This window comes from Pezoporus occidentalis, unplaced genomic scaffold (assembly GCF_034315485.1).
Source record: "Pezoporus occidentalis ecotype Australia unplaced genomic scaffold, CSIRO_AGI_Poc_V1 ctg13, whole genome shotgun sequence".
Classification (NCBI taxonomy): Eukaryota; Metazoa; Chordata; class Aves; order Psittaciformes; family Psittacidae; genus Pezoporus; species Pezoporus occidentalis.
This window is the reverse complement of record NW_026913103.1, coordinates 6,025,396-6,043,269: the sequence shown is the minus strand read 5'-3', so window position 1 is coordinate 6,043,269 and position 17,874 is coordinate 6,025,396. Positions and strand designations below refer to the sequence as shown.

At 41.0% G+C, this 17,874-nt stretch overlaps 1 long non-coding RNA gene across 1 annotated transcript; it reads left to right on the top strand.

Moving 5' to 3' along the window:
- The first annotated feature begins 1,127 nt into the window (after positions 1-1,127).
- On the top strand, positions 1,128-17,634 carry LOC134158329 (uncharacterized). The gene is made up of 3 exons (XR_009962723.1): positions 1,128-1,831; positions 5,146-5,254; positions 16,998-17,634. It is a non-coding gene; the product is annotated as an uncharacterized LOC134158329 (long non-coding RNA).
- The last annotated feature ends 240 nt before the right edge of the window (positions 17,635-17,874 follow it).

The window sequence follows — 17,874 nt, the reverse complement described above, 5'->3', positions numbered from 1 at the left end:
TTTAATCTTTGTATTTTTAACTGATGAATATGAAATTTTTCTTATTTAGCATTTAAATAGCTGCTATGGATCTCTTGATGACTTTGGCTTATAGATACTATGAGCAACCTACTACAAGTGTGTGTTTTGCACCAGAGAGCTGTTAACTAATGTTGAAGAAATAACTCCATGATTTCATCACACATTCCACACAGGAATGTCTGTTGTGAGTTAGCTGCAGAGCACCTGTGTGCTTGGGAAGCTCTATTATTCACAAAGTGCTCTGCATTGGGTACAAACATGCAGGAGAAATGGATATATAGATATGATATAAATTTTGTATGAGATTCATTTCTGTGTAGCAGCCTAATGAAAAGTCTGAACACCACTTCTTGTCTGACTTTAAGGAGAACTTGAGCTTTAAGTTTGCTATGTGTTTGCAATTTTAAGTTTAGCTAAGTAATACAGCTGCGGCATCCAATATGACAGTAATGTTAAAAAGCCAAGAATTTTCTTCTGCTGATACCCCTCGCTGTCTGACTGTATGTTTATACTCATATGGTTCAGTCATCTCACTGATTTACTTACCAGTGCTTTTTGTTTTTTAGGCAACATTGATTAAGTTTGTAATTTTACTTCCTTTTCCATCTTGTGCTGTTCCCAGATGATGAGGCTGCATTTGGCAGGTGCTGACAGCGTGTGTGCATCCTATTTCAAATGTCCCTGCCCAAATGTAACCACACTTCAGTTTAAGAGGGAACTTTTAGAAGTACTTGGTTGACTTGCTCTTTCTTTATACATGACTCATGAAACAGGATGCTAATTAATGGATTTCTTTTTCCTTATTATTGCACTGCTTTCCTGTGTATTTTTGTTCACTTGCTCTCTCATATATCAGCTATAAGACAGAGACTATTAATTTCTCTAGTGCACAACTTGAGATATTTATCTGTGACTGTATTTTTGTAACCCTCAAAATAATAAGTATAATTAATAGTTTTCCTGTTTTTTAATGTTGAGTTATTCCATCAGATCTCCGTGTGAAAAGTTGCTTCAAAGGGAAACTACTGGTTATAAACACAGAAAATTGTCAACTTGTGAAACAGTTTGAGTCCTGAAGAGAACGTTTCTTTTTAAAAATGCAGCCTTTTGTAGTAGTTTTTGATCTTATGTTGAAGATTTTAAGTTGTCTTTCAGGCCTGGATTCTGCATGCTATGGTGTTGAGTTAATTGTGAGCTTTATGGGAGTCTTTTCTTGAAAGATCATTCAGTTCCATTTTCTCCTTAGAAAAATGTCATGTGAGGCATCTGTGAACCCATGAGAGAAAATGAAAGCTTACACTTAATAAAATGCATTTACCTGCATATAAACTGTGACTGGCTGTATTGAACTTCCCTGAGCACTGCTGTTATTATATGCCATACATCTTCCACAGACATACAAGACTTAAGGTCAGTGGGGAACAAAATGTTTTGTATAAATGCTAGTATTGAAGACTCCTTCATCTCCTGAAGCTGTTGTGCCTGAAGAAGTGTCAAATAGGATGAGAAAATTTACTAAAAGAACTATTGCTTGGCTTCACACTCAGCTGCTTCTCCCAGATCAACACTTGCAGCTGCAAAGGGTTTCTCTGAATAGATACACAGTATTTGCGGTCCAGCCCACAGAGATTTTACAGCAGAGGGAAGTAGAGGGAGAAAGAAAGGGAGTGAGGGAGGAAGGAAATAAAAATGGAAAACCTTGAGTGTCTTCATGTGCTGAGAAGGCTGAAAGAAGAAATGTTCTCTCCACTGCACTTCAGGACTGTCATATGCTGTGACGCATTTCCCCTTCTGGCAGCTCCTACACAAGGTACTTTGAAACGAGCACTTGGCTTATGGCTTTACCTCTGTTTTGTAGCTCAGGCCATATGAAGAACTTGTGGAATCATAGAATCAGCTGGGTTGGAAAAGACCTTTAAGATCATCAAGTCCAACCATTACCCCAGTGACAATGCTGAAAGTCCTCAGCTGAAGAACGCTGGCAAGACTTAATAGTATCAGATAAGAGTTGTGGGTGTCCTGGCAGTGGGCTTTCATTAGCTCTAATGATGTATTTGGGATGTGGCAGTCAATTTTGTTATATTTGTCCTTTTGGAGCCAAACAAAACTTTTTCTGTAGTATTCTATGTCTCATAAGAGAGGGGGGATATCAGTTTCTGGAAGAAGGGAAAAGACAAAGCGAAGTGGTGGCAGTTGAAAATACTGTTACAGCATAAATATAATGAGCTACTTGGGTAGCCATTTTGTATTAAAAAATAAGCCAAACCCAGATGACAGTGTTCATAGCATCATGGAACACTTTGGGGTGGAAGGGACCTTAAAGATCATATAGTTCCAATCTCCCTGTGCCATGGGCAGTGACACTTCCACTAGACCAGGTTGCTCAAAGACCTGTCCAATCTGGCCTTGAACACTTCCAGGCATGGGACATGCAGAACTTCTCTGGGCAACCTGTTCCAGTGCCTCACCATAAGGAATTTCCTCCTAATATCTAATCTAAATCTACCCTCCTTCAGTTTAAAGCCATTCCCCCTTGTCCTGTCACTACATGCTCTTGTAAAAAGTCCCTCTCCAGATTTCTTCTAGGCCCCTTTTAGGTACTGGAAGATGCTTTAAGGTGTCCCCTGAGCCTTCTCTTCTTCAGGCTGAACAAACCCAACTCTCTCAGCCTGTCTTCATAGCAGAGATGCTCTAGTGTTGACTTGTGATTTAGCAATGACTGCTAAAACTGACGTTTTCCGTGAAAAGAGAGGAGCTTCTCCTGCTTTTCAGCTGAGGCTCATTTTAAAGTGCTCAAGCTGCTCTTCAGGTATATTTAGGACAGCTGGTGACAGTGCTTGCTTTTACTAAAAGCAGGGTGTTCCAGTGCTCCTTTGTCTTAGAAATTAACTATCTGCTTATGTACATACATCCTTTTAATTCCTCAAACCATCTTCAGACTTGATGCACCTCAACATTTTTGCCCAAATAGATTCCCAGAAAATCATGTCTTGATTGTTTACTAACAACTGAAATATATTAAAATGTCCTCCTACAATGACTTTTAAATTCTCACTGTTTGCATGACTAATTCTCTATTTTTTTATCTTTTAATCAGTTTCAAATACCAGGATAAAAGTTTGACATTTGACCCATAGTTAATTAGTTTCCTTAACAGCCATAAAAATAACTTAGTGAAAATAAAAATAATTTACAACTTACCAACCTACTTTAGCTATTAGTGTGCTGACAAGAATTCTAATATGTAGAGAGACAACTTTCTCATACAAAATCTCTTTGTCTCTATTACCTTACCTCTAAAACACACAAATAGCAGGAGCCAGACCTTCAGCATCACTTAACTAATTAATTTGAAGCTGTGTTAATTTACATCAGTTGATGATTTGACCAGAAGTATACAAGTCTAAGAACCTCATCAAACAATCCCTTCTCTTGCAATTAGACCTTAGTTGCGTACATAGTTCCAGTAGGATTAGTAGTGATTCAGGCAAAGTGAGCACTTAAACTTGTGTCCCAGTGATGCTGAGTGCATGCTCTCTTTCTGGATAAGCTTGCTCACATTCACATTGGTGTCATATTGCTTTCTGGTGGTTTTCCTGTGAGCTGCCCGAGAAGCATGCGGGCATGCACTAACTATTGGTGACCAGATTCTACTTGCTTTCGAGATAGCTTCTCTCTGTAATAATAGAGCAAATCTTCTGCAGGGCTTTAGCTCAAGCCAAACCTGTAAGCAACATGTTGGTTGTTGGGTTGTAAGAGTGATATATGTGAATATATGTGTCTGTACATGAGGGATTTTTTCACTGCTATTGTCAGGTACTTGTGTGTGAGTAGAACAGTAGTTTTGAGTTGATAATACCTGGGTGGTGGTCCAGGTGGTTATGCAGCTTGAGGATTGTGTGCCTGAGGCAGGGAGCCTAGGAGCAGTCAGGCAGCTCCAAATCAACTCATTCCCACATGGACTTCTTGTGGCGTGACCCTAATTAAAAATGCTTTATATTATACAACAGTATATAAAATAAAATATCAATGTAAGCCTTAGAGTCAGAAGGCTTCTCAATAGATACTTGTAAATATGTCTGAGTAGCTCACCACCATATTTTTTTAAAAGGCCTGGGTAAGACTTCCATTATGTCTAGACGTAATGCTACTAGAAAATATTTACTTTGAAGTAACAAGAAGCAAATACTGATGACAAATATTTGGGGATGCTGAACTGCAAATAGAAATATGTGTCAGCTTCATCATTAAAGCAATATCCAATGTTGATACCTTGTGAAAGGTATCATTGGAGAAGATAATGTCATGTTTCCTTTCTGCAGGTGAGCACTGAAATGGTGGTGTTAATTTCAGCCAGGGTATTTTGTGTGGTTTTAGAAGGATGGTTTAGTGCTTTCATTCCTTTCTACTGGTTTGTTGTACAAATGGCAGCCTAAGTACTTTCATAACTACAGATAAGCAGAGGACATATTCCCTGGGGTCTCTCAGACAGGAAAAATCACAGCATGTGGCAGTATAAATATTGTATTGAACATTTGCTGTGTCTTCAGAGACCTCTGATAAACTCAAGATCAGAAACATAAACCTTCCTTATTTAAGACTGTGCCTAGTCTTAAGAACCTGGCCTTCTAATTTAAATACCGTTTATTTTGGAGTGGAGCGACTAATTTACAGAAGAGTAAAAGTGCTAGCTGTCTTGAATTTATTCTTTGTGATTTTATCTTTCATCGTTGAGGTTGTTAGATCTTCTGAGATGGAGTATTTCCTACACTTATGTATAGGATGCTGCAAAACATGAGACAGTATAACAGGTCGTGTGTGGACAAATGAGCTGCCTGTTTTCATTGATAATTATTAAAAAGTCTATTTAAGCATGAGACACAGAAATAGGCAGCTACTGGAAAAGTTCATATGAATACGAGTATTTTTCTAAAGGTAGCGGAAGTACAAAAATGAAGAGATGTGAGCTAGAGTAACTGATCTTAAATGAAGATACCGATGTCTCAACCTCAGCAGAAGGGATTTACAGGAAGCACATTGAAAGTGGGGAATTAATCTTAAAATGAATTATTTCCATTGACATTAATTGAGGTAGTTGTCCTAATGTAAAATCTTCCTTTACAGGAGGTGTGTCTGAAGCACTCTCTCAGTATGAAGTGACACCAGAAGAGGGTTTAGAGAAGTCAGTGGAAAGATAAGAATCAAACTGATGACATCAGGCAACATGATCCAAGTATGTACCACTGAATTCAGGGCTGAGTAAGCTCAACAATTAGTTGTAGCTTCCAACCTATTGTTTAAAATGTGTTTTGTTTTTTTTTTTTTTTAATTTATTTTATTTTTATTTTTATTTTGGATGGTTGGGAAGTAGCAAATGAAACACCAGTCTTTTTTTCAAAGGGCTGCAGAGAAACTATGGAACAGTACCTCTGACTTTTGTGCTGGACAATTCAGTAGAAGCTGTAACAAATGGTAAAAAAGAGGAAGCAGGTGAAATACAACACAAGGGAGAAGAGTCAAGGCAGATTTCATAGACTGAAGTCACAAATCTCTTCTAGCTCTTTGAAGCATATGTGAATAATAGTGATGCAATTAATAAATTTCCAAAAAGCTTTCAACAATAGTTTTTACAAAAGGCTCTTGATGAGATTAGGATGTCACAGATTCATAATTGGTTAAATGAAAGAAGCCACAGGGTAGGAGTAAATGATGTCTGTCTCACAACAGAGAGGAGTGTCCACAGCTCCAGATTCTGTGCTGTTTAGTGTATTCATAAATGATCTGAGAAGGGGGGGGTGAGTGATGTGGTCACAGCTGCTGCTTGATGAGACAAAACATTTCAGAACAGCTAAAACTCAGATCGACTGCAAAGAGCATTAGAAAGATTACTTGATATTAATTGACTGTAAAATAAAAAATGGCAAATGAAGTCTGGGGCCCATATACCTTATGTAATGCACCTGGGAAAAACAACACCAAATATATGTGCAAACTGCTAATTTTCCTATTAGCTATAACAAATTGAAGTTATTATACAGAATTTTCTGAAAAGAAAAAATGAATTTTTATAATGACCAATGCAAATTGATAGACAAATGTAATATTAGAAGTTGTAAGGAAAGGAATGAGGATAAAAATATCATTTTGTCATGGTTACTTATATGGGGTGTTGAATAGAGAGCTCATTTCTGATCCCTTAATCTCAAAAAGGTATACTGGAGTTAGAAAAGATACAAAGAAGGACAATAATGTTAACCAGAAATCTGAAACGGCTTCTGCACAGGGAGAGATTAAATGAGTTATGACTTTTAGCATGGAAAAGAGACTATTGAGATGTTTGTGGTGCAGTTCATTTGGGGATGACTATTCTGTCTCACAGCCTGTGCAGTTTGGGCAGCATAATGGGGCTATTAGACATCTGGCTTAAAGTCAAGAGAAAGTACTTTTTCACACAGCCTGTGATGCAGCTCAGGAACCCATTGCCATATGACGTATCAGATGTAAAAGTAGAAATACATTGAGCGAACTGGATGGATTTGGAGCAGAAAGGCCATAACCGTCCCCTGGCACAGAGCAGCTTCAAACACCTGCTTGCTGGGAAGATGAGCTGTGGTCAACAGGGCTCTCTGTGTGCCATGTTTCCTGGCAGTAGCATCTGCTGATAGCCACTGCCAGAGACTGGCTACAGGAACAAATGGACCTTTAGTCTGACCAAAGTGTCTTAAAATATTTATGTTTGTATCCATTCTGTTGGTTGTATGGAAGTAGCCCTGTTCTTTGCTGTTGACTGGGTGACCAAAGGCTGTCCTGTGCCAGAGGACTCAGGCGTTTGCTGTGACTCAGATCTTTTGCCAGTGGAAGGCTGTGGCTCTGTCAAGCTGTATGCTAGCCCTGGTTTCAGGCTTCACTAGTGTGCTTTTGTTACTGTTTTAGACTTTCTTTTTGCCTCCCAAGACTTGATTTTCCTAACAGTTGGGTTTTAACTCCTGTTCTTAGTAAGTAGAGGGTGGTGCTTGGAGGAAGCATATAAGCGCAATTCCACCACATCTGTATGTTCGTCTTATAGCAGGAAGTCTTCTTGTGTTACTACCCAGCATGCAGTAAGCAGTACAAGCTCTGCAGTAGGATCTTTCTCTGCCTCCTTGGCATTGTAGAAGGAAAGGTGTCCACTAATAAAGCAGGTGATTCATTATGGTATGAACCAGACTGAGTATGACTCCTTCGTAAATAACTTCTGGCTATGTTTGCTAGCAGACAAGTGGAAGATCCTTATTTCTATGCATTAATGACACATGCTTATCAAAGAATAATAATGCAGTGGACAAACAAATGGTATTTCCAGTATTAATATGTAAATTACATGCTAAGAAGAAATGATCAAGGCCTGCTGGAATGCAGCAGTGAGTACTAATTTCATCCCTTGCCTCTCAATATACCCTGTGTAGATAGCTCTCCTAAAAGAACATTTGTTTGAACAGCCTTTGGGTGCTCTCATTACCTAGAAATGTTTGTATGTTATTCCTAGCTTGGGAAGAGTGGGTAGAATACTAAGGCAGATTTCCTTGTGAGAAGGTATGCAAATAATTACCTTTTGCAAACGCATCCAGCCCTATCTTGGAAACTTAGTGGGGGGCTGTGTTTTGTTCCTGGTATTTTTTCCTGTGTTCCAAAACTTTGGTCTCCAGATAGCTGGAAATCTCATTTCTTACTGACCGTTTTCTTCATATCCAACAGTGTTTGTGAGCTTGGAAAGTTCCTTTGGGTTTTCTCCCTGAAGTGTTTGTAGCACAATTTTGCCCTGTCTCAAGATGTGTATCTTTGCTTTTTTAAAGCTGAATAAGTAGTTTTGTAATAGTGTCCCCTTAGAAGATGCATCTCCATTTCTTCAGTCCCCTAACCAGTATTCCCTGAACATGTGCCAGTCTGAGTTTCTCTTTCTTTAACATATCTCTTTGAAGATGTAAGTGCTGTGTGAGCTGAGGCCTTCCTTATCAGAGCCAACAATGCTACTCCTCTGCTTTCTGTAGGTAAGAGTAAGATGACTATGGAGAGTGGGGAGATTATGGAGACTTGTACAATATATCTTTTCAGATCAAGCATCTCCAAGTGAAAAGATCCTGGTGGAATAGAAAAAAAATATTCAAAATAAGCTACATGAAGAATAGCTGAAGTAGTGCCTGAGGAATGTCAGGGACTTGGGTAGAACCATTGCACCTGACAAAAGGACTTTTGCAAGCCCAGCTCCTGGCCACCCAGCATAGTGCTTTTCTGGGCGACTCGTGGCTGGATGTGTGCAATATTTAGGATTCCTTTTCCTTACTGGAGCTATGCAGAAGGACTATAATGAGGAAGGATCCCATTCACATAGTCTTTTAGCAGCTGCTGGCTGTTGACTAAAGGAGTGAATTGCAAATTATTTCCTAACTTCAGTTTTCCTTTGCTTATTTATTTGAATTTACTAAGAAGAGCTGATAGATACTGGAGAAGGTAGTGTCTGGTGGATAAGACTCAGTAGGAATCTCCCCTCCCCAGAGAGGGAAATATGTATTGAAATCCCTTTGGAATTGGCTTGATTGAAGTTTTTAGATGATACTCTGCTGTATCTAGCACTGGAAGAAGTGTAAGTTTTAGAGAAAGGATTCCTACATGCAGGTAACCCCTGGCAATGGCAAGAAGCAATTCTGACATACAAGACACCTTAAATGCTATGACAGCCTTCACTTTCTGGAAATGTGAGGTACTATTTGTTCTACCATGCAGCAGGCATGGTGGTGCTGTGTAGTAATAGCTGTTCAGAGGTGTAGATTTGGTATACGTGGTTTAAGATAGTTTCACTTTTAAAACTGTCTAAAACTTAGTCAACAAACTCATTTCTGTTTAATGCTCTTATGTTTATTCTCTTAAGTTTTAAAAGAAGGCCTTTAGACTGAGGCACAAATAATTTCCTTTGAAGTCCCACTTCTGAGTGGGATTCAATTCTAGTGAGATGCTGAAGAGGGCTCGGGAGGGTGTTTTATTCATTGAGAAGCTAAAGGGAGACTTGAGGTGATCTCTCTGCTTCTGATGAAATTCATTGCTTTATCTGTAAGCTCTTAAATCATTCCTGGCAGAGGTGACATTATAAAAATAATTCTGAAGAGCAAAAGTTCTTGCCCTTGGATTACACTGCATTGCACCAAATAGTAGGCATTTATTATGTTTTTTTTCCTTAGGGAGGCTACATAAAAACTTTAGTTTCCTTCATAGCTTTGAGAACTGCATGGAAACTTTAGTATCCTTTAGGTTACTTTATCAGCTTTTGCAAGTGGATAGGTCTCTTTTTTTCCTCTTTGAATACCTTGTGAAATAAGCTACACAAAGGATAGCCAGAGTGGTGACTGGTGAACCCCAGGGACTTGCTTGTGGCAGTTTGGGTTCATCCCTCTTCCAGTTTAAGGAAGTTTGGTGAACCCAGCCCTGGCTTGCCATTCACCACCCCTGTGGCAATATGTGCTCAAGGGGAGCACTGCACAGCTCTTCCCATGTACTTGGTTGCAGCAGAACGTGGCACAGACTTGGTTGTACATGTGTGTTTAAATGGGGATAAAATAAATCCTTTTCCTATGGCTTACTCCTTTGGCAGGCAGATGAACTCTGGGGGCACAGCTTTTACTGCAAGATAATACAGAGGGAATTTTGTGGGAGTCTGTGTGACTCCGTAACACCCTCAAATTTCCAAATGAAAGCCTAACACCCTCAAATACCCCTCTAGTGATGGAGAATCTGTGGGGCTGGCTTTCTTTCTAAGCCACCAGGAGATGGTTCTTCCTCCTTCTGATGGTGTAAAGAGGTAGAAGCTGGCACAGCCTCTAAGAATAGATGAATCTGTTCTTAGGATACTTTACTGGGGGATTTTTTGACAGTAAAGACAATACTTCAGCTGTGTTGAAGCTGAGTTATGGACATAGAATATATGGAAAGCCTGCTACTTACAAGGGCATCTGTCCCTTTCTGTAGATTGTTAAAAAAACTCCCCATACTCAAGGAGTTAGCAAATAAAGGATGAAGGTCCTTTATGAAGCAAATAAGGGTGAATCTATTCAGCTATATTCAGTGGGACCTAATTCAATCTTAATCAAGTTACAAATCTAGGTGCACATATAATGTAATTTTGAAGTAACTTCTGTTGGTCATAGTGATTTTTCAGGACATCACACAGTATCACACAGTATGCTAGAGATTGGAAGGGACCTCAAAAGATCATCTAGTCCAATCCCCCTGCCGGAGCAGGAACACCTAGATAAGGTTACACAGGAATGTGTGCAGGCGGGCTTTGAAAGTCTCCAGGGAAGGAGACTCCACAACCTCCCTGGGCAGCCTGTTCCAGTGTTCCGTCACCCTCACTGAGAAGAAGTTTCTTCTCAAGTTTAAGTGGAACCTCTTGTGTTCCAGTTTGCACCCATTACCCCTTGTCCTATCATTGTTTGCCACTGAGTAGAGCCTGGCTCCATCCTCGTGACACTCCCCCTTTATATATTTATAGACACTAATAAGGTCACCCCTCAGTCTCCTCCAAACTATAGAGACCCAGCTCCCTCAGTCTTTCCTCATAAGGGAGATGCTCCACTCCCTTAATCATCTTAGTTGCCCTGCGCTGCACTCTCTCCAGCAGCTCCCTGTCCTTCTTGAACTGAGGGGCCCAGAACTGGACACAATATTCCAGATGGGATCTCACCAGGGCAGAGTAGAGGGGAAGGAGGACCTCTCTCGACCTACTAACCACCCCCCTTCTAATACACCCCAGGATGCCATTGGCCTTCTTAGCCACAAGGGCACAGTGTTGGCTCATGGTCATCCTGTCGTCCACTAGGACCCCCAGGTCCCTCTCCCCTACACTGCTCTCTAACAGGTCGTTCCCCAACCTATACTGGAACCTGGGGTTGTTCCTGCCCAGATGCAGGACTCTACACTTTCCCTTGTTATATTTCATCAAGTTACTCCCTGCCCAACTCTCCAGCCTGTCCAGGTCTCGCTGGATGGCAGCACAGCCTTCTGGCGTGTCAGCCACTCCTCCCAGCTTAGTGTCATCAGCAAACTTGCTGATAGTACACTCAATTCCCTCGTCTAAATCGTTGATGAATATATTAAATAACACTGGTCCCAGTACTGACCCTTGAGGCACGCCACGAGATACAGGCCTCCAAGTAGACTCTGCCCCATAGACTACAACTCTCTGGCTTCTCTCCTTCAGCCAGTTCACAGTCCACTTCACTACCTGATCATCCAGTCCACACTTCCTCAATTTAGCTGTGAGGATGCTGTGGGAGACTGTGTCAAATGCTTTGCTGAAGTCAAGGTAGACCACATCCACCGCTCTGCCATCATCCATCCACCGTGTTATTTCCTCATAAAAGGCTAAGAGATTGGTCAAACATGATTTCCCCCTGGTGAAGCCATGTTGACTGCCCCCCATAACCCTCTTATCCTTGATATGCCTTAAGATGGCACCAAGGATAAGGTGTTCCATCACTTTCCCAGGGTCCTCCTTCTTGCCCTTTTTGAAGACTGGGGTGACATTTGCCTTCCTCCAGTCCTCAGGCACCTCTCCCGTTTCCCAAGACTTGGTAAAGATGATGGAGAGTGGTCTAGCAATGACTTCCGCCAGTTCCCTCAGCACCCGCGGGTGCATCCCATCTGGACCCATGGATTTATGGATGTCCGGATTGCTCAACTGATCTCTAACCCATTCCTCATCGACTAAGGCAAACTGCTCCGTCGACCTGACTTCATCTGAGGTCTCAGGGGTACAGGGCTCTTCAGGACTGCCTGCAGCAGAGTAGACAGAGACAAAGAAGGCATTCAGTAACTCTGCCATCTCTGTATCTTCTGTCACCAGGGCACCCATCCCATTCATCAGTGGGCCTACATTGCCTCTGGTGTTAGTTTTGTCTGCCATGTATTTGAAAAAGCTCTTTTTGCTGGCCTTGACCCTTCTTGCCAGGTTTAATTCTAAGGATGCCTTAGTCCTCCTAGCTGCCTTCCTACATCCCCTAGCAGCAGCCTTATATTCCTCCCAAGTGGCCAGCCCCTCCTTCCATGACCTGTAAACTCTCCTCTTCCACTTGAGCATATCCAGCAATTCCCTATTTAGCCATGCAGGTCTCCTGGCCCTCTTCCTTGACTTCCTACATGTCAGGACATATTTTGGGCTATCACTTGGTTCATGTCATTCTGGAGGCATGTCAAGTCTGGTTTAAGAAGCTTGTATAAGTTCTGGTTAGGAGCTTTTCCACTATATTGGTCCAAGGTCCCAGCTCAGGTTTTAACCAGGAGATTTGGTGGTCAACACACTGCGTGGTCCAAGAAGCAAACAGACATCTAGAAAAAGCAGATGGAAAGAGGTGAGCTTTGACCTTTCTCTAAGCAGCTTTTTCAAGCTTCTTCCCAGACTTTAACTCCCTAACATCTGATTTCTGTAGCTTTAAAGTATTTATTTTAAAATATCAACTTTGTGCAGCTGTTCCAGTTTTTATTTGAGTGTATTGCAATGATTCCTGCCATGTACTTTTGATACTGTTTCCCAGAATTCCACAAATGGCTTGAAACAGGAGCTAAGAATGAGTGTCTCAGCCACAGCGGCTGCTACTGTCCTCTGAGCAGCAGCTTAATCTATGTGACAGTTGAGGGCTTCTAATAAAAAAGCCATTTTACTGTGCATACCTGATTTGTTAGCCTGACTTGCAGAAGGTAATGAGTAATCCTCACTTTCAGATCAGTTCTGAGACATAGTAAGATGTCTGGAGGCTTTCTAGCAGCAAAGGTTTTAGTATAATATATTAATTTATAGTATAGCATTCTGTTTAGCATAACTCAGCTTGACACATTGTTTGTCTCTTACCTGTATATTCTCTCATATGGCCTGTGATAACAGTGACTTTTGAGGATGCTCCTTGTTACCAGATAAAGGAAATGCTATTTGGGAATCTGAAGGGCAGCACAGAACAGAGGTATTTCCCCTAGGAGACAACTTCATGCTGTTTGGACAGTGTGAAGCTCACTCATGGGTTTTTTTCCAGGCATTAGGGAATTCAGCTTTGTTGAGGAAACTTCCATATGTTATCAAACCACTGCATCACTTTTGCTTCCCTCTGGTTGCTGGTATGTGGCTGAGAGTCCTATGGGTCGGCAAAGTCTATGGGTGCCAGGGTGTCTTTGGAAGTGTTGAACAGGAAGGCTGCTCTAACACGTGTGGGGTTGTGAGCAGGCAGTTCCAAAGGCTTTCTAAATCTCTGTTGTTAACCCCCAGACAATACTTTTTTTCAGGTCGATGCTGCTGCTTTTATTAAATAATCTGCCATGAATGTAACATTCATTTGGATGTGAAACCTTTAAGGGTTCATCTGGATGTGAAACCTTAAAGGGGCTTTCAGGTGGGGAAGGAAAGCAGTACTGTGTTCAAAGATGGAGACTGTCAAGGAGCCACCTGCAGTCTTAATGGCCATGCTGTTGTCCTTTATGTTCATGGCCAAAGCATGCATCTCAACTGATATTACTCAGCACTGGAGAAAAGTAACCAACAACCTCTTAAAGAAGCACTGAATTTGGGCATCCAAATGGAGAGGTTTGTAGTCTTGACTGCAATAGGCTCTGTGTAGGGGAGCAGCCTATGGAACAGTGTATTGCACTCATGAATGAACCATGAGCTTGCTGTGTGATTAGTAAAGCAGGTCTCATACAACAGTGGCTTTACTGGAGTCACCTGTATAGATGTGACCAGAATCCATCCATAATATGTATCTGCTCATGCAAACTTGCCAGGATACAGAAAGATCTATGTGGCAAACATGATAATGAGGTGGTATTTCATTATTGCTTAGGTTAAATTTTCCCACTAGTGTTACTGTTGAAGTACTCAAGCCAGATAATCAAACTGAAATCCTGGTCTGTGTTTCAGCACAGTGGCCTTGAAGTCATGGTGGCAAAGCTCTAACTGATTTCAAAGAGGGCTGTCTGTCATCCAGAGCAGTAGAACTCCCCTGTCCCTAGCACTGAAACGACTTAGCTTGTCATGCTTTACCTACCACTTTATTGGTAAACATCTTTCATATTGTAAGCAATTCTACAATGTATATAGAGGTAGTAAAACAAGCAGTGATTCTGTAACTCTTAAAATTCACTTAGAATGATGATACATTTTGTTTTACCTTGTCTGACTTCCAAGGAAAAAAAGTATTACAAGTTTTGTGTTTGAACATTTTCCTTAAAGAGAGTTCTGACGTGTAACATCTTATTTGATCTGGCTAAGTGTATTTCATTTCTCAAGTAATGTAATTACATGTATTTAATAGAAGTAATTCTTATCCCTTACAACCAAAATATTCTTTCCATCAGATAGATACAAAAAAATACTTAAAAGAATTTTGGTGTTTGCTTTCAATTTTTAAGATTTTAAAATAAAGTGTCACTCATTTTGTGTTTGGAAACTCCGCTGTAGGAAGCTTCAGGTAATTTTTCTGAGAATGGAGAAGGTATGTGTGGAGGTGTGTATATGCATATATTAATATATATGTATGCACACTTGCCTGTGAACATTTAGACATGCATATAAGTGTGTATTCATAGACACCTCCTCAGACAGCAGTGCAGAACTTCATTTGCAGGATTAGTGCCATCTGACTAGCACCTCATGCTGCCCCAACACCAGAGGAGGACAGGGTCTTGTAAAAAATATAACAAATAGGTTTAAAGAGGAAGGAAGGAGTAAGAAAGGAAGTGTCCTGGGTTCAGCAGTAGCAGTCATTTTTCTCCTTCTTAGTAGCTGGTGCAGTGCTGTGTTTTGACTTTCAGCCTGGGAGCAGTGCTGATAACACCAATATTTTTAGTTGTTGCTAAGTAATGTTTACCCTGACCAAGGACTTTGTGAGCCTCATGCTCTGCCAGGGAGGAGGGGAAGCCAGGAGGAGGCAGAGACAGGACACCTGGCCCAAACTGACCAAAGAGGTATTCCATACCACAGCACATCATGCCCAGGATGTAATTGAGAGTTACCTGGAAGGGCTAGAGGACTGCAGGGTTGGACTTGGTATCAGTCGGTGCTTGGTCAGCCTCGGGGGGGTGAGTTATCGGTCGGTGGGTGGTGAGGTGATGTATTCTCTTCCCTTGTTATTTCCATTATCATTATTGTCATTGGTGGTAGCAGTAGTGATTTGTGTTATACCTTAGTTACTAAACTGTTCTTATCTCAACCTGTGGGAGTTGCATTCTTTTGATTCTCCTTCCCATCCCTCTGGGAGCAGGGGGAGGGCAAGAAGGAAAGAGGGAGTGAGTGAACGAGCTGTCTGGCTGGGTTTAAACCACGACAAGAAGGAAGGTGAAGATGATATCACAAGATGATATAAATTATCTGTGGGCCCAGCATGGTGTTTCTGAATCATTAGAAAACACCTTTAATAAGTAATGTGGGTTGTCCCTGACTGCTGTTAACATGTAAGCATTATTATTTGGCTGATGGATATCACAGCAGAAGCAGGTCTTGAGAGATTTGAAAGAGAAGGTTCCCATCAGATCTTTTTCAAAGGGTACATTTTCTCCTTTAAATCAGTTGGAGTTCCCTGAGCTGAATCATTAATAGCAACTTTTTCTGATGAAGTTCAGAGCCCCACAGCACAGGGACCAGGATGAAAGCAAAGCTTGAGAGACTTGCCATACACTCAACTGCACAAGGGCTCACTCTTCCTGAAGTTGCCTCATGTTTTCTGGAGGACTGTTGTGTGTAAATGAGACATGGCTGTGCAATATAAATTCCTTGTTCAGCCTGTCCTGGGGATGTTTTTGAGGATTATGTGAGGCAGGCTGTGGTCAGGAGAATGACCTGAGGAGGTCTGTGCTGCCAGTCCTGGAAAGCAGAGAACTGAGGGAGCTGCAAGTCTTGCAGATCGAACAAACTTCAATCAAGTACTTTAAAGGGGGTAAAACTGTATTGCAAAGCCTGATGGCTCTGTTGAAAACTCTTTCCGAGTGTGCACAAGCTGCACAGAACCAAATGACACTTCTTACTGGATTATAACTCAAGAAGAAAAGTTAATTTAGTTCAGTATTCAAATTGCTGTTTAAGCCTTGAATTTAAGGTCAAGATGGTAAATTTCAGTTAGATATGGATGGAACAGGTAGGAGTGGGTTTGTTTGTTTGTTTAAATAGGGTTTGTGTTTTTATCTCATTTACAAGATCTCACCTGTACAGATTTAGCAGTTAGAGTCTCAGAAGTAGATATCTCTAGCTTCTGCTGAGTCTGGTTCAAGGCAGGTACCTACATTGAGGTACACTGAGGACACAGGTATAAGTACCGCATTCATTCCTCTCTAGACAAAGACAGGAGATCCACTTGGGCTAGCGTCTAGCCTTTTATACCTTCACCTATGTCTGATTCAGGCTGCTGAAGGAAGCATTTATGGACACCTTTTTTTTCACTGCAGCAATCACACAGTAACAGTGGGGCTTTTTCTTACACTCTCCCTCCGTGAAGGCTGAATTCAACATTTCTGTCTGAGTGGAAATGGGACTTCTATGTTTGGACGTGGTTTACCATGACTCACTGCAGAAGAGAATTACTCATCTGCTGCAAAGTCTCAATGAGGCCATTCTAGATTCAACCTACTGAAAACTGAATGTGATTAAGAATTGGTCACTAGTTTGGCCGATGTCTAACTGATTTAGATGTTATTCAAACACCCAGCTTGATGAGATTGATCTTAGAGAGATAATAAAATTATTAAAAAGATATTGAAATGTCATATTTACATCCTGTATGGAAAGTCCGTTATCAAAAATGAATGTTCAGTTCATAAAAACTGTTACTTTCTTTACTCTTAAATGTTTATTGGTAAATGAAAGCAGGCAGCTCTCTGTCTTCTCTTGTATGGAATAGCTCAAAGAAAGAAAGATATTACTTAAATGGCAAATGCCTTTGCCTCTTTTGGTTTTTTTTTTTTTTTTTTAGCTTAATGACCTTCAGAAGTTTTCTGAGAATCACTCAGATGAAAACTGTACCAAAAGATGAGTCACAGAAGAGCTTGGGGATAAGCATTACCTGTTGTGCCTGCAACTCCTTTCTTTGTTCTCAGTAAATGTGATTCAGACCATTTCTGGGGTGGATGCGGCAGTTTTGCTTTCAGGCTATTGGAAAGCAGACTCCTGCTGTTGTTTCCAAGGAACTGGTTTTCTCATGGCAGTAGGTTTTATTTTCATTAGGTGTAGGGTTTTTCTTCTTTTCTAGCTCTCAGGTGTAGAGTAAGAGGTTCCTTGCTGTTTTCCGGCTTCCCCTCTCAGTATCCTCCTATGGCACATCGTGACATGGCAGCTAAGCAACTCTTCTGCTCTGCCTCCACAGGCGTGCTATTTCCACTCTGTAATTTTTAAGAAAGTGGATGATTTTCCTCCTTCGCTTCTTTCTCTGACATGTAAGTAATTCCCCATCCTACCAAATAAATCAAAAGCAGCATGAGCTGGAAGATGTCAGGTGTGAACAACAAGGAAAACAAATAAATAACCCCTAAACCCCCTCCCAAATCTCACTGATTTTGAGCTTAGTCCTGTCTTTGAGTAATTTTCTGATTCTCACTGGGTTCCATACAGTGACATCTGTGAACTGTGTCTTCTGAATGTAATACAGATTTGCAGCCTTTTTGTAGCACTGAAGTCAAATCAGAAGAAAAGCGAGGTGAACCAGAGGCTATGACAATGATGGCTTGACAGGGTCCTGAGCACCTTTATTCTCATCAGCCAGCTTACCTTCCCCATTGCCCTCTCCCTTTCCTACTGCAACCTTTTTCTTCTCAAAATTTACTTCCCCTTTTCCATATCTAATCTCCCTCTCT